The sequence below is a fragment of the Lissotriton helveticus genome, chromosome 6 (assembly GCF_964261635.1).
Source record: "Lissotriton helveticus chromosome 6, aLisHel1.1, whole genome shotgun sequence".
In the NCBI taxonomy this organism is placed as follows: domain Eukaryota; kingdom Metazoa; phylum Chordata; class Amphibia; order Caudata; family Salamandridae; genus Lissotriton; species Lissotriton helveticus.
The window spans coordinates 617,212,055-617,236,964 of NC_136067.1; the positions used below are offsets into that span (position 1 = coordinate 617,212,055).

General features: G+C 47.3%; 1 protein-coding gene across 1 annotated transcript in view; it reads right to left on the reverse strand.

Annotated features, from left to right (window-relative positions):
• Positions 1-5,183: 5,183 nt before the first annotated feature.
• IMPG1 (interphotoreceptor matrix proteoglycan 1) overlaps positions 5,184-24,910 on the reverse strand; it is a 1,759,499-nt gene continuing 1,739,772 nt past the window's right edge. Inside the window, exon 17 of the mRNA XM_078648092.1 lies at positions 5,184-5,980. The gene's annotated coding sequence lies outside the window, so the exon portion shown is untranslated. The remainder of the gene's footprint in view (positions 5,981-24,910) is intronic.

Here is a 24,910-nt window from a genome sequence, read left to right on the forward strand (position 1 = left end):
TGTTTAATTGACCGGTTCACAGATGGGACACAAATGTTGAAGCTGGCTAATCAGGAAATGCAATTCCAGGGTTCAGACCACAGGTTAAATCCAGGCTATTTTTTGATCTCTCACCATTACCTAGCTTTCACTACATTACTAAACTGAGAGTTAGTACCAAACAAGGAAGAGCAGAGGCTATTGAAGAATTGGAGAACTATTTGGAACAAATAACATTAAAACTTTTGTTTAGATTAGGTGATTACTTTTTACATTTTCCAACAGTTTGTTTCAAAAACAGCAGCAGCCTGACCCAAAAACAGCAGCAGCCTGACCCAGAACTTGCTGCACAGTGTGCGCAGTTTACAACTTGAAACTGTTGCCATTTTAGCTGTTGCTGTTACTGTTACTGGCAAGAAGTCTACAAAAGCCTTTCTGATTCCAAACTCTGCAGACTCATTGAGCTGGTGTCTCACAGCAGCAGAAATTATGAGACTTCCAAGAGGATGCATTTATTGTTAGCAGTGGCGTAGTCAACCTGGCACTTTAGCAACTTAAGCTGTGGCTGCCTTTGGGCCCCATGAGCTGTTGTGGCGGCTGCCTCAGAATGGGGGTGGTGAAGCTGGGATGGATTAAAAAACTTACCTTCTCCGCAACGCCACCGCGTGCCTCTCCCGCTGCAGCATTCCTCTCTCCTCTGCCCTTAGTCTGCTGACTCACCCAGGCTTGTGGACTCTTCCAGTCAATCACAACGCTGCAGGAGCAGCCTTGTGATTGTTCTGAGCATCCTGTTTGGACGCTCAGGCAGTGCCTACACAGGGCTATGCAAAACAGCCCAATGGAGAACATGCCAAGCGCGCATGATGGTCTGGCAAGCCCTACTAAGCCGGAAAAACGATCATGTGCACTTAGAGGAGTTCAAACCACTCCTTCCCGTCTCTGGCATCACAGTGCCCTGCCCCGCCCGAATCCTGCATAGAAAAATAAAATGATAATAATGTCCTGTTATTATCATTTTCTTTTTTCCACTGGTGAAATAGAGTGGGGCGGCGCTCCTCCACTTTAGCGGAGGAAGGCCGCCCCACTGCTATTTCAGCAGTGGAAAACGGAAAATGATAATTACAGGACGTAACGCCACTGATGAGCTGGTAAACTTGGTCAAATTAAAACGATAAGTAGCTGTTTGTGGTGGCTCTCCTCTGTCTAGAGGCGTGTAGACAACCTGCTCATAAATATCACAGCTAGGAGAAACCATGGAACGTGACAGAGGGATGTGAACTGATATGTATAGTGAAGTAATCTATACTACTATTATAAAGGAAGAACTTTGCACCTTTGAGGCGGGTAAACTCGGGAACCACAGCGCCAATCCACACACCCGATACATCATTGTAATCGTCAGGGTGTGCAGATGTACATAGGCTATATAAAGTATAAAAATATGCGTTATTTAAAAAATTAACATTAAAAAAAAAGTAGTCCCTTCGAAGTAGCGCCGGCCGCTGCGTGCTGACGTCAGGAGCGCGGGGAGGAGCGGTGTCCAGGAACGTGAGGAGGAGCGGCGGACAGGGCGCGGGGGAGGAGCGGTGACGAACGGCGGAATGGCGGTGAGGATCGGCGGACAGGCGGGAGGAGCGGTAAGCGGCGAGAAGCGGCGGAGCGGTGAAATGAGAAGCGCGGGGGAGGAGCGGCGGCTGAGGTAAGGCTCCGGGCAGGCGGGGGTCGGGAGAGGCGGGGGACGGGGCAGGCGGGGGACGGGGCGGGCGGGGGCCCGGGCTGCTTGACAATGTCGGGGCGGGGTGCCGGGCTGCTGCACAATGTCGGGGCGGGCGGGGGTCGGGGAAGCCTGATTGCTCCCGGACAAGGTCTGGACGGGCAGCTAGTCAAAGATATATTAATGATGAAAATGTAAGTATGAGAGAAGTAAAAAAGATGTATGGATGACATAAAAAAAATGGGTAGATTAGTAAGTGGAAAGAAAGAATGGGAGAAAGAAAGGTGAGAGGAATGAAGGAAATGTGAAAGGCAAAACAGAAGAAAATGTGATAGCGGTAATGGAAGGGTGAAAGGAAAGAAGTGTATCAGAATGAATGGATTGAAGGGTGAAATGATGGATAGGTGGAAGGGAGAAAGGATTGAATGGTAAAAGGAAAAACAGGTGTAAGGATGATATGACGGAAGGAAGAGAGGAAGGATTGATAGGTGAAAGGGTGACTGAATAGAAGGATGAAAGAATGGCAAGATGGGTGTAAGTAAGGAGGATGGAAGAGTGAAGAGCTGGATTCATTGATTCATGCATATACTCATAGATGCATTTGCCAAACATTGGTTGTATATATGGAAGGGTAAATGAGATAGGATGATGAAAGAAAGCCTGATTGGATGGATGGCTGGATGGAAAGGTTAAGCGATGTACAGAACTGGGGGGATAAGTGGATGGGAATAAATGAATGGAAGAATGAAATGCTGGACAGACATATGGAGGGAAGGAGTAAGACCAGGTGAAGGGAACTCTACTGAGGATCGTGTTTGCTCATTTTATGCGCTTTGAATGATCAGAGGTATGGTTCAAGTTGGGGGCATTTAAGTTTTCCGGCTACTCCCTTAATTGGCAATTTGCTGTGAAGGTGTGATGTCTGGGCGCCTGAGCTGTAAACAATAGATTGTTTTTGGAAAGGCAGCAGCCCCAATCCCCCTACGAGCTACAGCTGATTTTTTAATTACGGGCATATATGTCTGTAAACGGTGGCTGCCTGTCAAGAAAGGCGATGAGAAGATTGAATTGCCATTATTAGTGAATGTTTAAAGCTGAGCTTGAGAAAGGCAAAGCATGGAGTGGATGCAGAGCTGCAGGTAGCAGGGACATACTCTAAACTGGTATGTAGCCACACTAAAAATAACATTTCTTATTTTTTTTGTTTGTAAAGTTTTATATAGCGCAAACTTGATCCCGAGGGATATCAGAGCGCTTTACAGTTAGAGGGAGTGGAGGGGATAATATCATAACGAGACTAAAATGGGGAAACTAATATGCATAAAATCATATAGTGCAAACATAACAGATCCTATATAATTCAGGGGTAACATAGGGTGGACTAGTCAATGATAAAATGACATCAAGGGAGTGATGATACATAATGATGTAAGGGGGGCAAATACAATAGTAACAAACAGAATTATTAACCAATGCTGTAGTGTTTACAGAGTGATTAGGCCTTACAGTAGTCCATCGTGTTAAGGTAAGAACTTATTCATGAGGAATCTTTTTGCTTCCAATTTGAAAGCAATCTTGGAGGAGATTCTACGAATTTTCCAGTGGAAGAGAGTTCCAAATTTTTGGTGCAGGCAATCTTGAGTTGACTTCTAGCTTCGTAGGGCAGCCAGTTTAGAGATTTTAAATAATAATAATAATAATACAGCAGCTTATAAAGCACGACAGCTACCCCAACAGGGGTGTCCCGGCATTAAGGCAACAGGTGGAAAAGAATGAGAGAGCGGCGCCCAAGAAGAGAAATAACAGAGTAACAGCCCAGGTATTCACCCCCAAAGAGCCAAGTCTTTAGGGCCTTTCTAAAACCGCTTTCTGACCTAGCTTACCTCAAAGACCCTGGTAGAGCATTCCACAGTGAGGCTGTTCTAACTGTGAACGATCTCCCGCCTAGACGGGCTTTCATGTAGCGGGGGTTGCATATCAGATTGTAGGAGTTAGATCGCAGCATACGATTTTGCTTGTAAGGGCATAGTCTATCCTTCAGATAGCCGGGACATTTTCCATTAAGGGCCCGGTATGCCAGAGTCAAGGCCTTAAATTTGATTATTTTCTCCACCGGGAGCCAGTGGAGCTTTTTCAAATGCGGAGAGACCTGGTGTCGGAAAGGAATACGGCAAACCAGTCTCGCAGCCGCATTTTGAATCAGCTGAAGGCAATAGATAGCATATTAGGGAAGACCCAAGTAGAGGCCATTTGCATAATCTAGCCTGGAAGTAACTGTGGCATGTACAACTGATTTTCGGCAATCTTCTGGCAGGAAGTGTAAACATTTCCTGAGGTTTTTCAATTTACTGAAACACACTGTCGAAACCTGCTGTATTTGAGATAAGAGAGAAAGATCAGCCTCCCATCTAACCCCTAAATTTCGGATACACACAGCCGGGGTTGGTGGTTGCCCCAATTCTGGAGGCCACCATAAATCTGAGTCTGGCACTGGGCCTTTGCCGAAGAACAAACATTTATCTTCCCAGCATTGATTTTTAACTTATTCGAGTTCATCCATTGTGCTATATCCCCAATACAGCCTTTGAAATTTTTGAAAGCATCCACCGTCTGCTCCTTGAAAGGGAAGACCAACTGGGTGTCATCAGCGTAGGAAATTGCTTTCACACCCCAGTTGGCTATCAAGGTAAACAGTGAAGCAAGGTAAAGATTAAAAAGTAATGGACTTAAAGCTGAACCCTGGGGGACCCCACACCATAGCTGTTTAGACTTAGAAACATACAGTTGGAGAGCAACTCTCTGTGTGCGGCCACTTAGGTACGATGTCAGCCAGGACAGCACTTTCCCTCCGCAGCCCACCTCTTGCAATCTTAGTCCTAGAATGGAGTGGTCGACAGTGTCGAATGCCGCAGACAGATCCAGGAGCACCACTAGTGCGAATGCTCCTGAATCCACTGACCATCTAACTGATTCAGCTACTTCAAGGAGAGCCGTGTCCGTACTGAATCCAGCCCAGAAACCAGACTGTGTATCATGCAAAGTGCCCCTTTGCTCGATAAAGGTGGTCAGTTGGCGCTGGACCAGCTTCTCCAGCATTTTACCCGGGGCGGGAAGCAAGGAGATGGGCCTAAGATTATTAGGGTCTCCTGGATCACCATTTGGTTTCTTTCTCAGACGGAGAAGAGTTGCATGTTTCCATTTATCCGGGAAAATCCCTGTATCTAGAGAGGTGTTCCATAAATGTAGTAGCCCATCTAAAAGGGAATCCGATACCATTGTCCAAAGTTTAGGGGGACAAGGATCATCGGGGGCACCTGAACGGCATTTTTGAATTGCGCCTAAAGCATCCTTGGATGAGATTGGTGCAAAGTTCATCAAAGGGCAGGGATGCATTATACACCATACAGCATATTCATATAGAACGTCCAAGCCACTTTAAGAACGTACCTCAAAAAATACACTCTACAAATGATTATTGAAACTCGCCCTTTTTATTGCTTCCATGTCGGGTTGGAACAATTTTTTATTGAAATACAAAAGTGTTTACATCCAGAATGGGCATTTGGTAATATTTAATGATATTTAGGGTGATGAATATACGTCTAAAAAACTCCTGACATTCCTCAACACCAATTTAAAAGATACTATTAAAAAGAGAAGTAAACTGCAAATGACTACACATAAATTCACCCACATAAAGATGCTGGAACTCTCCGGTGTATTTGGATTTAAAGAATAGTTCAAACATAGGAAGGGCGAGCTGACATATCTCATTAAAATATAAATATCTGAAATACACTGACGTTTTCCATCTACATATGTTTGGAAACAATACCTGCAAAAGTCTAATGCTAGTGACGAAACGTCATAACACTTTTATAGTACTTTACTGTTCATCACCAACGTACAACAGAATGTGTTCTTCAGTTAAGCTCAGCACATGTAAAAATGAAACACAGCGATGACTTACTACAATTTTACTCATTAATTCGGGAGCAAAGCTCGAATGTACATGGCTGGAACGCATGCGGGGTGTGTACAGCACAGATGTGTGCGTGCATGTCATACAAACCACTGTTTGGATGCTTTAGGATGCCGGTAAATGCAGTGTGCTTGCTTGCATAATTAAAAGAAAACACGTCTTTCACTACTCTCTCTCGTGCGCTCCGGTGCATTCCTGTGGAAGCAGAACTCCTTCACGCACTGTCTTTATTTGATGGTGCTTTTTTCCCGAAAAAGATAACTGTAGAAGTAGTCTACCACGTATGAGTTTGCTGCGTGAGATACCTGCACACAAAAAAAATCACAGAATTAGAGATAAGAAGCGTGCGTCAATAACGTAAGTGAGCTTTGATGCCCGCGCGCAAACATGAACACTGAGCTGTGCCGGCCATGTGAGTATAAACCTATTTATATTTTACTCTGGAGACCCTGCAGCCCATAAATCACAAGTCCCAGAGGTTAAAATGGTCCGTGCGTTAGCAGAATGTTCAAAGTGAAATATTGGCTTGCATTGTATAAGTTAGATGATATATTTTGCTTTTAATTGTTTGAGACACATATTTCAAAGTTTCTTTTGTTACTGTTCCCAGTTCGAAAGTAAGTTATAATTCGGATCCCACTAACATTTCTATTCGCCACGCATTCATCAGAGACCAGCCAGCCAGCCTTCCTACTCAGTTTACAATTTCAGCACTTTTCAAAAACGCTTTGGAAATTGAATTTCCATTCCATTTTTCACTACAGGCTACTGGTGCAAGTTAATTGAAAATCTGGTTATTTGCAAATTATTGAGCAGCAACGGCCATAATGCGTCTCAAAAACGTTTGCTGGTGATAACGTTCAAAATGCAACCTGAAAATGGCTCTCTTTCCCTAAGCTGTCAGCCCGGCAACTAACAGGTCATCAACATTTGACACAAAGTTCACGTCTTTTTTTTTTATTATAACTTTATTGGTCATTTTCAATTTATATCTCCAGTACATTAAATCGAGTAAGGTCAAAACACACCTCTCGGTCGCCCAATACAGGTAAATCCTCATATCAGTCCCAACATTCCGTGCCAGGATACTCCGGTAGTAATAGAGCGCGTAATAAAACAGCATAATAATAATAATAACAACCAGGTCAGTTACAGTGCAGTGGCGAGGATAATGGGGGGCTCACGGTTGCCCCTTGTGTATGTGCATTGTCCTTGAAAACCTTACAGAACTGTATAGGAACTCCCCCTCCCCGCTCCCCCAACCCTTCCCCCCAACTCCCCCCCCCCCAACCTACCCCTGCTGCCGGGTCTAGAAAAGAATAAAAATAATAGGGTCCAAGTCATCCGTTCTCTATGACAGGTCATCAAGTGTCACATCGCCCTGGGTCTGAGCTTCCCCTTGCCCCAAGGTGACCAAGTCCAAACTGTTTTGCGTCAGCAAGGCTTCCTGACTCACCAACTCCTGAAGCATTACCCTCCAAGCCTGTAGGACCTCAGGTAGCTTCCCATCCCTCCTCATGTGCCTCATGTGTTCTTCTTCCGCCAGTGCCCATTCCCTCATGTCTGCCCTCCATTTCGGCAGCGTCGGACCCTGCTGGGACAACCAGTGAATTGCAATACGACGTCGAGCTGTAACCAGGCCTAGCATCAGGAACCGTCTGCTCACCTTTCCTTTAGGGTCTCGGGGTCTAAATCTATTACCCATCCCGACACCCTCGTTAAAACCTCTAGCACCGACACCCAGTATAATTGAAGGATGGGGCACGTCCACATCATATGCACAAAATCTGCCAGGGGATCACGGCAACGCGGGCAATGGGAATCCCTGGTAGCGTCTATAACCTGAAGATGTTTAGGGGAAAGGTAGGTCATATGTATAATATTATACTGAATTAGTTTAAATCGATTGCTCACGGACACCTTCCGCACACGCCTGCTGCCATTTATCCTCTATCGCCAATGGTCGGAGCCGTTTATCCTCCCTCAGAGCCCTATATAGATGAGTCACGAATTTCCGCCCCCCCGCCATTGCCAACATAGTGACCAAGGTGTGGGTGTGTGGGGGCCTCCGGAAATGTGGGCCAGAGCTGTCGCGCGGTCGCCGCTACTTTGGCGTATTGGAGGAATATCCCTGGTCCAAGTTCGAAGGCGGTGACCGCCTCCTGATAAGAGATAAATTTATCATCGGGATATAGATCAGCCAGCATAAGGCAGCCTCCCTCCATCCATTTTTCCGTGGACATTACCCGTGCAATCCGTGCAAAGGGTGGCATCAGCCACAGATCTAAGTCGGGGCGAACGGCTTGCTACCGATGTGTCGCCTCACCACCCTATCCCAGATCGCGGCCGCCAGTCGTATCAGTGGGGGGACGTGATCACGTCACCCCCCCCTGCCACAGCAGCGCTCCCAGTTGCTCACTCCCATAAGTCCCTGCCAGTAAGGACCGTTCCCAGGAGGGGTCTGTATCCAACCATGCAATTGGATGCTGTAGTTGTGATGCGCCCCACCTACGCTTCAGGACTTCCAGACTCACTCTGCATCTCTTCCCGTTCCATAGTAGAAGGACCAGGAGGGAATCCAACTCCCGGAAAACCCGGTGCGGCAGCTCGTAGAAGGACCCCTGCTAAGTGTACTGACAGCGCGGGAGGACCACCATCTTGATGAGAGCAATCTTCCCCATCAAGGAAAGCCTAAGGGTGTTCCAGAAGGTGATACTTCCCCTCGAGGCCCGAATTATCCACCACATGTTATATTGGAAGAAAGCAGCGGGATCTCGACCAATCCAGATCCCAAGATAGCGAAGTGTATCGTCTATCCATGGGAGCCCCATCTCTGGCCGTGGGACCCCCTCCACTCAGACTGCTCTCCAATCGCATAGAGCTGGGATTTTGTCCTATTTACTGCGAGGCCCGAAGCATCTGTAAACTGCAATAACTTGGCCAACAAGATCGGAAGTGACTGTGTCGGCTGGCTTAGATAGATCAAGGCATCGTCCGCATACAAGGACACCACATGCTCCACCGCTCCTACCTCAATGCCCCGGCCCTTAAGCACTGTGCGGAGATGGCATGCCAATGGCTCCATTGCCAGGGGAAAGAGCAGGGGGGAGAGAGGGCACCCCTACCGCGTTCCTCTTGATATGGGTATCTCATCCGAGACCCATCGACCCGTACGCACTCTGGCCACCGGCCTGGTGTACAGTAGTCAAACCCATTTTACAAATCCTTCCCCCAGTCCTAGTTTTAGAAGTACCTTTCAGATGTAGTCCCAACGGATTGAATCGAACGCTTGTTCGATATCCAAAAAGACAAGTGTGTTTTGTTTGGCCCGACCCTCCAAGGTCTGCATAACATGGGCCAGGAGGCGAATGTTCCGCAAGGTGTTCCGGCCCAGAATAAACTCTGATTGGTCATCATGGACCAAACGTCTTAGATAGGGAAGGAGTCTAGAGGCCAGGACCTGGCTGATAATTTTCAAGTCCACATTCAACATGAATATAGGCCTATAGGATCCGGGAAGGAGGGGATCCTTGCCTGGCTTGGGGATCATGACTATCGTTGCCGCCCGCATAGAGTCCGGGAGCAAGCCCCGGTCGTAGGCCTCCATTGCAGTTTCAAGGAGTTTCGGGACCAAAACCCCCTTGAATTCCTTATAGAGTTCGGCCGCTAATCCATCCATCCCCGGGGACTTTGCTGCTTGCAGGTGGGCTATTGCGGCACGCATTTCCTCCACTCTGAGTGGCCCTCCCAGATCTTCCTGGCTCTCCACTTCAATTCCAGGCAGTTGTATCCCCTTGAGGTACCTCTCCGAGACCTCGGTGTCTGTGAAAGGCCACGACTCCGAATATATTTTGTGTAGATGGGATCGGAACACCTTGTTAATCGCCTGCTGGGTGTACACCATCCGACCCAGCTCGTTCCGCTGTGCCAGTATTGGGTGGTGTTGGGTTTCCGCCCTGATTAGACGTGCCAACAGCCTCCCCGCTTTGTCGCCCTCCGCGTACCATCTTCGCCTGCTGGCTGTTCTGTTAAATTTGCCCAGCGAGGTCCAGGTGTCCCCCAGCTGTTGTTGCGTAGCCGTCCATTCAGGTCGCTTTTCTTTGTCTGTGGGGAAATCTCTTTCCATCGCCGCCAAGCGGTCCTCGTGCTGATGGAGTTCCCGCTCCAGTACCCATCTTACCTCCCACCTCAGTGGACAGACAAGTCCCCCGAATGACCACTATCATTGCGTCCCATTCCGTCACCCGTGAGATAGCCGACCCCCAGTTAACTTCCAGATATGTCTCAAGCCCTTGCAAAATAGCTTCCTTGTAAGTGGGATCCCCGAACGCCTCCGTGTTGAGCCTCCAGAGCGGGATCTTTGGCCGTCGTCCACCCACCAAATATGTAAGCAAGAGCGGGGAGTGGTCAGATAGGTAGCACGCCAAGTAGTGGATTTCTTCTAATCGATCTGTTGCCATGCCCTGGAGGAAAAAATAATCCAATCTACTGTGAGTGTTGGCAGCAGGCGTGTAACACGAGTACACCAGATGAGCAGGGTTACGGTGCTTCCATATATCGATCAGGTCATAACTTTGGAGCATCTGGGTCATTGCGGCCCTCATTTTGGGTTTAGCGTCTACCTTTGGGGGTCACCTATTCAAATTCCCATCAAATGCACAGTTAAAATCCTCCTGCCACTAGGAGCTCTGTATCTGGGTCTATATCCAACTGTCTCATCACTCGGCCTAGGAACTCCCCGTTGTCAGTATTTGGGGCATAAATGTTCACCAAGCATACACTCGGCCCATCCAGAGTACCCACCACTATTACAAACCTGCCCTCCGGGTCCAGTTTTGTGTGTATGGCCTTAAAGGGGACCCCGGGTGCCACCCAAATTAGCGCCCGCCTGGCAAAGCCGGAGTAAGACGTGGCAAAGAATTGTCCTCGCCCCCTACGCTAGACATATTTAAGGCAGTCCCCCCAAAGGTGTGTTTCCTGGAGTAATGCAAAACTGACCCCATACCGCCGGAGATAAGTGGCCACTCTGATCCGCTTAATCATATTATTGAGCCCCATGACATTCCATGTTATAAACTCGTATTTACGTGTATCGTCCATCATAAATTAGCAATTTTCGAATTCTCAGCGCCCCATTGGTACCTATCAAAACCCTCTCCATAGTGCGGTGTGACCCACTAAAAAATAAACACCTTGGATATTTCAAAACACAGTAGATTGACCCGGCAGCATCCCCCCCCAGAACCAAAACAGGAAACCCCAACATCACCCACCCACAGGCGGTAGTACGGCATCTCCCAGTGTGAACCTGGTCAGGAGACCCCGAACCCCGCCCCAAAGACTCTTCCCACCCATCAGCCCCCCTTCAGTCTGTAGTTAGAAAATTAACAAGATAAACACAACAATTGAATAGTTTACAGTCCAAAAAGAAACCCTTCACCCCGTAGTTGGATCTTCAGCCGACTGACTGGTACCGTGCAGCCCTGCCCGGCCGAGGCCTAGCCGGCCACTACGGCACTCTACAATCGGTCACTTAAGTTGAAATGTGGCACTGTGATAAACAGGTGTACCGCCCCCCCCTCATATACTCCCATTGCTCCGGGGGACAGCCCCACCTCCAATTTGTCAGGCTGCACTGGTCCCCCCAGGTAAAAGCATAGTACTTACTTTCAATGTCCAAGACCCTCCGTATCACACTCGGACCCCCTGGTTTACCAATCAAGCGACCTGTGCAGGTTCAGCAGTCTGGCTGGCGGCATCCCCTGAGTCCGACTGCGTTTCCTGTACCAAACACAGTGGGGAGAATTGGTTCTGGATTGGGATCGCCTCTGGTTCTGCCCGAAGGGTGCCATCTGGGCCCACCGTGATGCAACCGTTCTCCGCGCCAGTGTGTCCTCCCGGGGGTCGATCCCCCTTACCGCGTCGCTGGCTCCCTCGTCTTGCGCTCCATCGTCATTGTTCCTGCCAGCCTTGTGTGTGGTCGAGGCCCGCCAGGCCCAGCGTATTCATCCAGTCCTCCGCGTCCGATGGGCGGTCGAAGAAGTGCGTCCTGTCGCCGTGCTGCACTCGGAGTCTGGCTGGGAAGAGCAGACTGTACCTGACGTCGTGGCTTCGCATCCGCCGTTTAACCTGCAGGAAATCGTTCCGGAGGTCTTGTACTTTCTTAGTGTAGTCCGGGAAAATGTGTATGTCGTAGTTATCATACCTGGGCGGGCCGGTCTTGCGGATATGCTGTAAAATCACGTCCCGGTCTCTAAAATTGAAGAACCGGGCTATAATGGCCCTAGGCGGAGATCCCGGCTTCGGTGGCGGCCCCAGTGTTCTATGGGCCCTCTCTATTGCGAACATTTTGGATAGTTGCAGGTTCGGGAAGACCTTGCCAATCCAGTTCTCAAGAAATAGGTCCGCCACCGGCCCCTCTGTGCGTTCAGGAAATCTCAAGAAGCGGAGATTGTTCCTTCGGTACCGCCCTTCCGCTTCTTCAGCCCGATCCTCCAATCGGGACGTATGGTCCTGGAGAGCCGCAATCGTTTCCTTCAGCTGCTGGACCTCAGTGTGTAATACCGTCAGATCCCCCTCTATGGTGGTGACCCTGTCTGCAACCTTCCTGAAGTCAAGGCGTAAGTGGTTGATGTCCCTGGCCATTCCGTCCATCTTGTTTTCCAGCGCTACCCTGGAGTCACGGATCGCCGCCAGGATGTCCGCTTTGTCTCGGGCCGCCGCATCTGGGTGGGCCTCCATCCTCCGATCCATTCCAGGGCGCTCCACCGCAGTAGGGCCCGGGATCGTGTACTGTACGATCTTGTTCGCCTGAGACCCCCTCGTCGGTCGGTCCTTTCCCATAATAATGCAGGCTACCGTGGGTGATTCACCGGACACCTCCCAGGAGGGACCCGCCTACCTGACTTTATCTTCCTGTAAGTCGCCATGCAGCCCTGACAGTAGCGACCCAGGGTCAGACCGGTTCAGTCACAGGGCACTTGCTGTCTAGGCCTCTGGTCGGTCTCGCTCAAGATGATCACCAGTCCCCTCTCTGGCACCACCGCAGGGACACCCCAGTCGTCGCGCTGTCAAATAGCGGGGGGCAGGCTCCAGCGTTCACGGTCCAGCCTGCAGGTCACCGTGCCGCCGTCAGGCCCCAACCTCAGGATAACACCTCACCTCCGCCAGTCGGGGGGGGCGCTCCGCTCCTCTCCTCCGGTTCACTCCACGCCTCCGCCGGCCATCACCCGGTCTCCCCCGGGGCAGAAGCACCCACAATCGCGAATATCGCCCAACAGGGTGTGGAGAGGGATGCGGCACTCAGGCAGCCCAGTCTCAGCCAACCCCTCGCCGCCCGTGGGCTCCGCGGCGTCCCCGGGCCGTCAAGGTGTAAATAGGCCTCACCTCCCCGGTGTCACGCGTAGCAACCTCGCCGGGGCCCCAGTGCCTTGTCTGCCAGCCGCACCTTCTGCACCGTCAATCGCCCCTGTTGTCCCTCCAAGGACCGGTCTGTACCTTGCGGTTCTCCGGCAGGGGGGTCCATTATTGCACAGGGCCTCTCGCCTCTTCGGGCAGCCGGGGGGCTCCGGGCCCTCCCCGACCCGTCTCGCCGCCCTCTTTCTCCCGGGCACTCCCGGGTCAAGAGTCCTCACAGCCGTCCCCCCGAAGGTGCACGGGGGAAGGAAACCGACTCCCCAGGCCGCCCGGCTCATGCGGGCTCAGTCTCCAGCCTCTTTGTCGGTGCCCCGGGGCGCGAGAACTTGTACAGGCCGCACGTTCCCGGCCTAGCGTTGAGGCACACTCCAGGGTCCGCACCGGTATTCCCCCCAGCCGCACCTGTTCATCACCGGCTGCTCCGCTGGTTTCGCCGGGGATTGCGCGCCCTCCCGTCTGCCTCCGCAGGGGCGCCCAGTCGCTTCAGGATGTCCCCTGTCGCTGTACAACCACCTCAACTCGACTCGCGGTGGCCGCCATTTGCCGATCGCGGGCACCAACAGGTCCGTAGCGAGCGGCCGGGTCCCCCAGCGGCGCGCGGCACTCGGGTCAGTTGCAATCGAGTTCCGGGGGGGGCTCCTCACCACAGGAGCACCGTTTTGAATAGACAAGTGCCAGTATAATGCAGGATTTTTAAACTCTAGGGCAGGAGCTGGACGAAAACACGTCTAGCCGGCCATTTTGTTAAGCCACGCCCCCAAAAGTTCACGTCTTTATAACACTTCGTCCCCCTTTCTCATCCCACTGAGGTGCATTTTTCTGAGATATGTCACGTAGTGCAGCATAGCAAGTCACTGTGCTGCACTGGGTGACAGAAAAAGGGCAGGAATGCTCTGTTTTTTAAAAGACTACGGCACATTTCTGCCCTTTCCCCTGCACTGGAGTCGTTTTGACTGCCTAGTGCCAATGCAGGGGTGTCTGTGTTACATACAGGATTGTTTTTGTGCAGGAAGGCAATATTGAGAGGCTTAGTCCTCTTTCTATGTGTGCTGCATAGAAAGAGGAAAATGCCTCAGATAATTGTTTTTGTTCAGGAACGTGGCCCTTCCTGCACAAAAGCAATCCTGCTTATAATGCAGGCACCCTTGTACTATGGTGCACAGGTGCTTGCATTGGTGCTAGGCAGCACATTGAACGCCAGCGCTGGGAAAGGACAGGAATCCAGAGTATAATATTAAATACTGAGGGCCTCATTTATGAGGCCTTGCGTCAGTTGTGCGCTTCAGTTGCGTCACTTTTTGTGACGCATCGGCAGCTTAAAACATGCCTCCTGTTGCTCACTATTTACAAAGTGACGCATCTAGGCAGATGCGTCACTTTATAACCCCCTGCGCTACATTATACCTGCGTCAGGTATAATGTATGCAGGGAGGGCATTCCCCCGCAAAAAGCCTTGTAGAAGTGATGCAGTGAAATCTATGAGATTTCACTGCGTCACTTCTAGGACGCCGTTGCGTCAAAATCTTGCGCCTGCCTCACAGCAGGCGTAAGACTGACGCAGGCCCTTTCACATGGGGCTTCCCCCATGTGAAAGGACGCATTGCTGGAGTTGTGTCACTTTTGTGACACACTCCAGCGATGCCTCACTTTTGCGTTTACAGATACATCAGAAATACTGACGTATCTGTAACTCCTTGCGACATGATGCGTCATACATTAAATATGATGCATCTGGTATGTCGCAAGGAGTGCGCACTGAGAAGTGACGCGTCGCTGCTCTCACGCAGCGATGCGTCATTTCTCATAAATGAGACCCTGATATTCCTTCTCTTTCTAAGTCACACAGCGCAGCAAGGTGACTTGTACTGCACTGCATGACTTTTAATATATATGCCCATAATAGGGGTGGAAAAATAAGTTTAATAGGTAAAAAGAGGAGATGCAGTGCTAAGAAGTAAGTAATCAAACAAAGATAATCAGGAATTAAGTGGGCTTGTTCTGCATTATCTATTGGATTTTTTTTCTTTCACGTTCTTAGAACTGCTCTTCGCTTAGTTAGCCCTGTACACCAATAGAATGTGGAATGGAGGATTTAGGATAGTCTGAGAGGTCGGAATTTGACAGCACTAGCCATGGGCTTAAATAAAAATCCCTTGTTTAGCGACTGCGAACAAAGACCTGATGGTAAGCAGAAAACAAGACGTGGCATAGGTGGCTGGAGACAAGGAATGAGATCATTTTGGGAGGAAAGACAAAAAATGACCAGCACATTAGATTATTCATTGGAGACAAGAGCACATCTTTGTGAGCTTCCTTCTACATCATCCATTGTGTGGTGTGTGAGAAACCTATAGGTCCTTTCAAAATTGCAAAGAGTCAGAAATGGAGGAACAGATCTCTACAAAACCCACATCTAGAAAGCGGGAGACAAGAGGAACTCGAATGGTACCCTTATTACATACATTATTATTATTATTATTACACCCGCATGCACCATATGGCAGGGATTAAAGATCTCCGTTAAAGAGCCCCTTTATGGGTGCCCGCTGAACATTGCAGCGCCAGTTCAGCGAGGAGCAAACCCATATGATGAAGCATGACATCTAGCTTGCTAGGTGTGTGAGGGTTTTAGTCCCAACTAGGGTATTCCCCTCTTTGGCTCTTCTTTCTCCTTCTCTGTACACGCTTCATATCGACATACTCTACCCTCTCTCCACCCCATCTGGGGAACTTTGTACATTACTTTGTGGCCAGAGGGGGTTTATACCAGGCCGCCAATTGAATGAATTGACATTTCAAGCCATTGGAGCGATAGACACTGCGATTGAAAAAAAGGCACAGCTTACTATTGTAGCGATAGACGCTGCTAAGGCGTTCGACCAAGTAAACTGGCTCTTCTTATGGGAATCAATGGCAAGATTCGGTTTTCCAGAGATTTTTATTAAAGGAATCGAAACGTTATACAGGGGTCCCAGGGCAAAAATTTTGGTGAACGGTAGCTTATCCGACTGGCTGAATATCTCCAGAGGAACAAGGCAGGGGTGCCCTCTATCCCCCCTTTTATTTGACATTTATATTGAGCCTTTTGTTTGTTCCCTGCGACTGGACTCAGTAATTAAACCCTTTATAGTAGGAGACCTAGCGCTTAAGACAGCCTTGTATGCCGACGACCTCCTCCTTTATACGTCTAACCCAGAGGAGGCATTACCTAGGCTATTCCAATAGGCAGAGGATTTTGGTACAGTATCAGGGTACAGCATCAACAGGGATAAAACAGACATAATGAGTTGGAACAATCCAGTCCCTATCCCAGAAGAAAAATCCAAAATTAGATATTTGGGGATCCATCTTACTCATAATCTGGAAGATATCCCTAAGACTAGTTGGGTAATAGTGGTAAAAGAAGTTAGAAAGCTTTTGACTAGACGGAACACTCTCTCCCTAAACATCTATGGCAGGGTGAACCTAGTCAAAATGATAATCTTGCCAAAGGTCACCTTTCTATTTAACTCTATTCCTTTGATTTTCAACAAAAAAGATATCTCTAATTTACAAGGGAGGATTGGTTCTTTCATTTGGGCGACAAAATCTCCCAGAATAGCCTGGAAGAAGTTGAGAAGGGGATTAAAACTCGGCGGGTTGGCAGTACCAGACTTACTTTTTTATTGTTATGCCTTTCAGTTTAAGAATTTTAGACTCTTAGCTAATAAGTTAGACTCTTCCTCACATGGCAGACTCTTTCATGCTATGCTGATAGACCTTCCATACAGTTCAGATTTTTTTCTTTTTAATTATGGAGACCAGAAGTTTTTTTTAAAAATTCGATTAAAGCTCCTACGATCAGCTCTAGATAACTGGCAAGTGATACGAAAAATCTTAGGCATTCCTTATTACCACTCTCAAGCCCCAATTTGGGATTCCCCCGGCACTCCGGAATGCTTATTGGATCAACTAGCCCTCCCACTAAAGATAGCTGTCCTAACAAAATGGGGGGATCTTTGTAATGGCTCTCTATTATTAAGCTGGGAAACCCTATCAAGATTAACGGGAGGAACTATCACAAGATTTAAGTTCTACCAGCTGTCCGCTTGGTGGGGAAGTCAGAACTGGAACACGGATAAAGAGAGTCTTCCATTAGAATTAATCAGTAGGGAGAAGGGCTGGAAGGGCGAGTTGGCGGAGTGGTATAGAACCTTTGTGGGGAGTCAAGACAATCTAGAGGCTGAATTAATCAAGCTATGGGACACCTCCACAGTACAGATCTCAGGCGATATACAAAAAATCTGGGTAGATTCTTTCATACTTTCTAAAAAAATTATCAAACCATCGAACTTCAGAAGAAACCACCTGTTTACAGCTTACAGGGCTTATTGGACTCCGGCGAAACTGTCAAAAATTTCAGCTGTACAGTACTCATGTCCAAAATGCAAATTTCCAGCAGCAGACGACGGTCATATGTTCGTCGGATGCCCCGAGATAGGTAGTTACTGGGGACAGGTGTGTGGATTCTTGGAAGAGGTATTGTTAACACCAATTATATGCACACCCAACCTTGTCTTTTTTGGTCTTCTACCTGATTATAGCATAAACAGTAGTACATCACAGTTTATTTTCTATGTGGTTGTCATTGCCAGAAGGGAGATCTGCAAAGAGTGGAAATCAGAACATCCCCCAAAATTTGTGGACTGTCTTAGGAATATCATGGCGGTGAGCAAACTGGATATGATGTGCGGAGGAGTTAAGTCTGCAAATTTGTGGTCTGCCTTACAAACATGGTGTGAGAAATAATCAACATAGTCCAATGATTATGCCAGAGGTTAAGTGGTCCAGTCCTCCCTATGTGGCGAGTAACATCGAGAGAGGGAGTAGGACTGGAAACGGCCTTACCTCTGGGCGATCTCTATCGGCTATCCACAAACTTATGGGCAGGAAAGGTGGACTGTTTGTGTCAGTGGCCTGGAGTACGCCTACTTAGAGCTAATATCTACTGGTGGCATATATGAGGACAAAAAAAAAAAAGAAGTTTCGGTAGGATCAGCATCTTTAAGACGTTCCTCCTTCCGAACAGGGATAAATGCAAGTTGTCTAATCTGCGCAGGGTGAATTAACGGTGCCTATAATTGGTAAAATATTCATCTCAGGCAGTTTTTCCAGTGCGGCTGTAATGGTGATTCCTAAGTACACTGCGCTGGGAACCACTGGTGCATCGGATAGCCCCATGGCTGAAGATTGAACCACCTGGGTCTTTTGGGTGTTAAGTTTATATCCGGAGCATAAACCAAATTGGGCTGCCAGAATCTTTATCGCTGGGAATGAAGTTGCCACATTACTAGTCAGTATTATGATATCGTCAGCATAGGCTAACGTTTTAAATTCAAAATTATTGACCCTTACTGGTGGGATAGATCTGGCGTTCTCAATTCTGCTTAAAAAAGGGTCGATATATAAAGCAAATAGCAGGGGCGAGCAGGGGCGGCCCTGCCTGGTACCCCTACTAATAGAAAAGGAACGCGAGGATATGCCAGAGATGGATACAGTTGCCATCGGACTAATATAAAGTGCCTGTACAGCCCGAATAAAGCCTGGGCAAAACCCCTTCCACTCCAGTACTTTCCACAGGAACCCCCACGCAACTCTGTCAAATGACTTTTCTACTCCAGTAATCTCCACCAAGCTGAATGATGCCATCAATCTTTCAGACTTCAATGGTCTTTTATTGGAAGTATTAAAGAACTGACTGGTCATTGTGCTCTTTGAGTAGCCTATCTCGACTCCACTGAGTTGAGGTGCTGTAGGCCAAATATGTTGTTTCCCCTCATCTGGAAGATCATGAAAAAACTGTATTGGCTACTGGATGGCTTGCCATCTGAACGTTGATGGCCTTTATGATGTCTCTTAGGCTGGTTTTCGAGTTAAACATGTTAATGTTTATTAACGATAATGAGCTGTAGACTACCATGGATGAGGGTGGGGTGGCTAGGCTCTTATTCATTGATCTGTCTGACTCCTCCAACCTGATTGACTCGATATCTTGATCTCAGAGTTGCAGACTTTGTTGATGTTGCCTTAGACTGGTTTGTATTCTCCTTGAAGATTTGGACACAGGCTGTGTCTCCCCCACTTTTTGTTTAGATGATCAACATGTTATTTGTTGGGTCCTCAATCACCAGCTTTTTCACAGTTTCATTTAAATTATATGGCCCAGATTTACTATGATTTTGTATCTAGGTTTCTTCACCCTGACAAAGAATAATGTTTGGCATTTACTAACCCATGCAAAGTCACTTTGTGTTGCTTAATACATACAAAGCAATACAATGCAGTGCATAGTTCTGCCTCATGTTGCTTTGTGTCGGGTAGGCGTTACATGGGCTGATCACAGGCATTCTCATGAATCCACTCATGCTATTTTGACACAAATCCAGATTTACAAATACTTGTAGACCTGGGTTTGTGCCAAAATGGTGTGCCTACCCAATATGTTCTCTTTCCATGTATGCTGCATTGTGCAGCACACAGAGAAAATAGAATATGCCTCTAAGGATTATTTTTGTGCAGGATGGTATCCCTTTATGCCCAAAAACAGTCCTGCCTGTGACGTAAGAACTTCAGGCACTGTTGCATTATGGTGCAAGGGTGCCCTCATTAGCGAAAGGCAGCACACAGTGTGCTAGCGCAAGGAGAGAGCAGAAATAAATGCTTAATGTTTTTGTAAATATGAAGCGTTTCTGCTCTCACCATTCACACAACACAGTGCAGCTTGTTCTTTTGCTTTGCCACATTGCATGAGTAAATGCGGCCCTAAGTTAATGTAACTATTTGCTGTGTGGTACAATGTCTTGCTGCCATTCAGAGTTGAATGATCTAGATTTATTTTTAACTCAGTGGTAAGAACACAACATTGTTGGTTTTGAGTGGAGAGTGTTCTATTGAACATAAATACAGGATTCCTTAGTGGCTTATCCAGTGCTGTTTTTGCAGTTCCAAAAATGGTCTTTGTTTTTGACTACTATCTCATGTTTACCACCAAAGCTCTTTTAAAAATAACTTTTGCATCTTCACCATCTGTGGAAGATTCTTCCTTTTGTGCAGGCAAACTAACATGCTGTGAAGAGTGGGGCCACAGTCCAATTGCTCTTGGGTATGTATTATGGAAATGCCCTGTACATTGGAGTTCCAGAGACTGTTGTCTCCCAGCTGCAGATCATACACAATACGGTTGTAAAACTTGAGTATGTGTTCTAAGTCAATTCTTTGAGGTTTGTGAAACTTCTTCAATGTGTCAGGTGGGGCGGAGCCTCAGAAGGGTAAGTGCTTGTGCTACGCATATCCTGAGGCACTTTAAATCACTGCCTCCACCGCCCACACACAAAACAAAACTTCTGAAGCTGCAGCTGATGTCCTATGACGGTTTCACCTCTAGTAATGGACATCAGCCGCACAGAGCCTCCAAACAATTAGCTGGGAACTTATTCTTTATAGGAGTTTCCAGGTAATTGCGTTAAACCTCATTATATGAGCTGCTCAACAGGTGACCTTGTGAAGTGAGCCTATGTTGTGGGAGCCTATGTTGCGTGAGTTGGGAGGTCTGCCTTCCCTGTGATGGTCACGAATCAGATTGAGTCGCAATTTGCAAACTACCTCAATATTATCCATGACGTACGCCAGTTTATCATTCACACGAATCAGAATTCTATGAAACGACTTATTAATGTATGTGATGGTTTGAAACATTATTTACTTGTTGTAAAAATACTAGTTGCAAGTTCTGACCAGTTTTTTGTGACCAGCAATCCATTACTCTGTCTGTTCCAGGAAAACCCCTCTGAACTGGCATTAATAATGTGTTTATTGTTCCTCATTTTCCACGTGCTACTAAAGTAATAGAGCTTTTTGGGTCCAGGGACCAAAATGAGGGACCACCAACCCTTCTATCTCCCTTCCATCTCCTATAATTTTAGTCTTTGGTCCAACTAACAAGATTTACTTGTTCTGCTTGCTGACCCCTGCCTTTTTTTTGTTTTTCGCCTGTCTGTCATTGTTGCACCTGCTCAACGTACTAAGATGCCTAGAAGTGTAAATGTTGCGGTTTTAATAAGTAAATCATTATTTACAATAGTTTTAGTTAAAAAATTCATCTCAATTTAATATTAAACTCAGTAACAGCCAAATAGTTGAATCTCATAGTAAAACAAGACTGAGGAGCAGATGGAGTTGCTATAAGGAACAGTTTAAGAAAGTTAGTTTCCCCTTTTTATGGACACTGTTTATGGGAGAAGAGTTGTTGTAATAATAACTGAATTTATTTGGTGCTAGGTCACCCCTAAACTTTTTGACTTCATCCCTCCTGTTTTCTGAACCCATTTTTGTTGGCTTTTAGGTCTGTGTGCGACTTACCACTGCTAACCAGTGCTAAAGGGCTTGTGCTCTCTCTTTTAACTATGGTGACATTGGCTTACACCCACTTGGTACATTTAATTTGCTTTTAAGCACATAGTAAAGTGGCACAACATGCACCAAGGGCCTATAAGTTAAATACTACTAGTGGTCCTGCAACAAATATTGTGCCACCCACCTAAGTAACACCTTAAACATGTCTCAGGCCTGCCATTGCAGCCTGTATGTGCAGTTTTAAACTGACATTTTGACCTGCCAAATAAACGTTTTGCCAGGCCTAACCCTACCTTTTTATTACATATATACATCACCCCTAGGGTAGGCCTTAAACAGCCCATAATGTAATGTAACATAACATAACATAACATGTGTATTTGTAAAGTGCACATTCACCCAGAAGGGTACCTTAGAACTGACTAACAGATGTTTATTGTTACCCAACTCAATGGTACTCATTTTTTATCAATTTCAGAAGGAGGAAAGGCAATTGGATCCACAGGGCAGGGCGTGTTGTATTCAAAAGGTTCGATGTATACCTATAAGTTTTACTTATTGCAATGTCTACTTCTCACATAGTATAACATTGGGTTACAATATAACATTTAATACATGATAATGTTTGGGAGCAGAAGGAAAGCCATGTGTGGTGCCTGAGAAACTTTAATTTAAAACCCTCTTTTATGGTAACAATGAGTTTTAAGTCACAATTCTGAAAATGCCACCTTTAGGGTCACATGTCTAAGTATATGTATTCCTCCAAGACAGCATCAAAAAGGAGGGTATTGGAGTGGCAGGATGGGCTATCCTGACTACATCAGGGGCGGAGCTGTCACCTACTAAACTTGCACTTTAAAGGTACTGGCCCAGCACACACACACACACAACACATCTGTAGGTGGCAAACTGTAAAATATTTTTCCACTTTAGAGAGAGCACCAGTTAGTAATATGGGACCCTAAGATCCGCTCTTCAGTACACTCCTGGCCCTGTGGATATTACAGAAGACGGACACTCTGCTGATTGTGGCCCGTCCTGCTAGCTGAGAGAGAACACTAAACCTGCGCACTTTATCCAGACTGAAGTGACTCCAAGAGTCAGCTGACTGACCACCTGTTCTGAGTTGCAGAGACACAACAAGATTTAGAGGCCTCTCTGCAGTTGCCCAGGTAGACCTGGCTGGAAATGATGGACCTGCCTGTGTCCTGCTAGATTCTGCTGGAGTGTGTTCCTGATCCCAAAGAAATTCCTCTCAGGTCCTGTACCCTTAATGTTGCATTAGTTGAGCTCCTCTTGAAATAGACGAAGAAATCCTGAAGTTTTGGACTCTTTGCAAACACGAAAATGGACCAGTTTGCATCCAGATATTGCTGCCCACCAACATGAAGCACCGGTGAACCCAACTCTCAACGTGAGATCTGCACTTTGCGCTACAGCATAGACAGCCTGCTTTGACCTCCAATGTGAATATCCAGCAACGACAGTCCATGCTACCTGACAGGACCTTTGAGTGGTAGCGACAACCATCCATGATGATCATCCACAACGCCCGGCCTTCTCTTCGCGCTACAGCGATGACCATCTGCTATGCTCTCTCTGCTTCTCACAGACTACTCCACCATGAACAAAAGTCTTTGTGCTGGGCTTTAGAAGGTAACTATTTCAGTCGGACTAACCTGCCCCCTTTATCCTGCCCAAGATCCATCCTGGGTTGCCTGAACGTTTGACTTTCTCCAGGTCTCACATGACCAGATAACTGTGAGTGCCTCTCTGTGTCTTTATGATCTATACTTACCTGAAATCTTTAAAATCGCATCTATCCAGTTCTATTTCTTAGATTGTTGTATGTTGATGTCACATTTTCTTGTGTTGTGTGTTCAGTTTACTACTGTTTGTGTGCTGCCTAAATACTTTACACACTATCTCTAAGTTAAGCCGGACTGCTTTTGTGCTAAGCTACCAGAGTGTTAAGCATAGGTTAGTTTACTGACTTTTTGTGGTTCACCCTGACAAGGATTGTGGCTTTTGCTTGAATAGGGTTTCACCCCCCTCAACCATTAACTCAATTCCTCACGGTGCTCAGTGGTGGGATTCAGTACTTGTGTTTGAGCAGGGCCTTACAGTAATTTGTGCAACATATTAATTCCGATATAAACAATTTTCTACCAAGTAGATTTTTTGTAAATTCTCCTTGACTAACCTATTTTGCTTTTTTCAAATTCACATAGGTACCACCTGAATTTTGTGACCCTACATGCAAGCATGGAGTTTCAGCTCAATAATCTGGAGAGGTGCACTGTGGTTGAGCGCAAGGAAGTTTGCAGGGAGAAGGGACTTCAAGCAACAAGGAGCTCCAACAGGCAGGAGCTCTAGAAGGCCCTAAGGGCCTGGTGGGAAGCCTGCCAGTTACAGGCTACAGAGGAGGAGGATGAGGGGGCAGTTGTTTACAAGCAGGAGGAGGATGGGGCAGGGGGAATGGCAGGCCCCTGATCCGGGTTTCAGAGGTGAGAGGACAACCAACACAAGAGAAATCCTTGCCAAATCCAGGTCCATAGCAGCACCTCAGCCCACAACTCATCATCCCAGCGGATCTAGTGGACAGGAAATAGAGAGTGAATTCAAGCTGTATTTATTTATTTATTTATTTATTTAGCATCTTGTATTGCGCAAAACTCAACCCGAAGGTGTCAAGGCGCCTAACAAAAAGATCAAAAATGCAGGGCACAGCTACTCATAAGCTTGAACAAAAAGACGAGTTTTAAGAGCAGATCTAAAACTTTGTAAAGAGGGAAGGGACCTTAGTTCTATCGGGAGATCATTCCACCATTTGGGGGCCAGATGGGAAAAGGCCCTACCACCCCATCTGGTTTTCCGGATCCGCGGGACACGGAGAAAAAGATGATGGGAGGAGCGGAGGTGTCTGCCCGGATGATAGTAAAACAGGGCAGATCCAATCCCTGTAAGGCAATTTCTCGCCAAAGCCTTATAGACCATGCACATGGACTTAAAAACTATCCACTCCTTGATCGGAAGCCAGTGAAGCTGCTTCCTAGCTAGCGTGGCCGAAGACCGGCTGGGAAGATCTAGGACAAATCTGGCCGCCGCATTCTGGACTACCTGCAGGCGCTGCAGCTGGCTCTTATTGAGTCAAGCATACAGCGCATTGCAGTAGTCCAGGCGGGAACCCAAAAGGGCAACAGCAAGTTGCCTTCTTGCCTGCGGGGAGAGGTAGTGCCTAATTTTCCTCATTATGTGGATTATACCCCAATAGGTGGAAACAGTCCTGCTGACCTGTTGGCACATATCGAGGTTGGGATCTATAATGACCCCTAGATTTTTGGCCGAAGATGTGGGATTAGGGCAGGCACCCAGCGAGTCTGGCCACCACTCCATGGACCAGATCTCCTCCTTTCCACCAAACACCA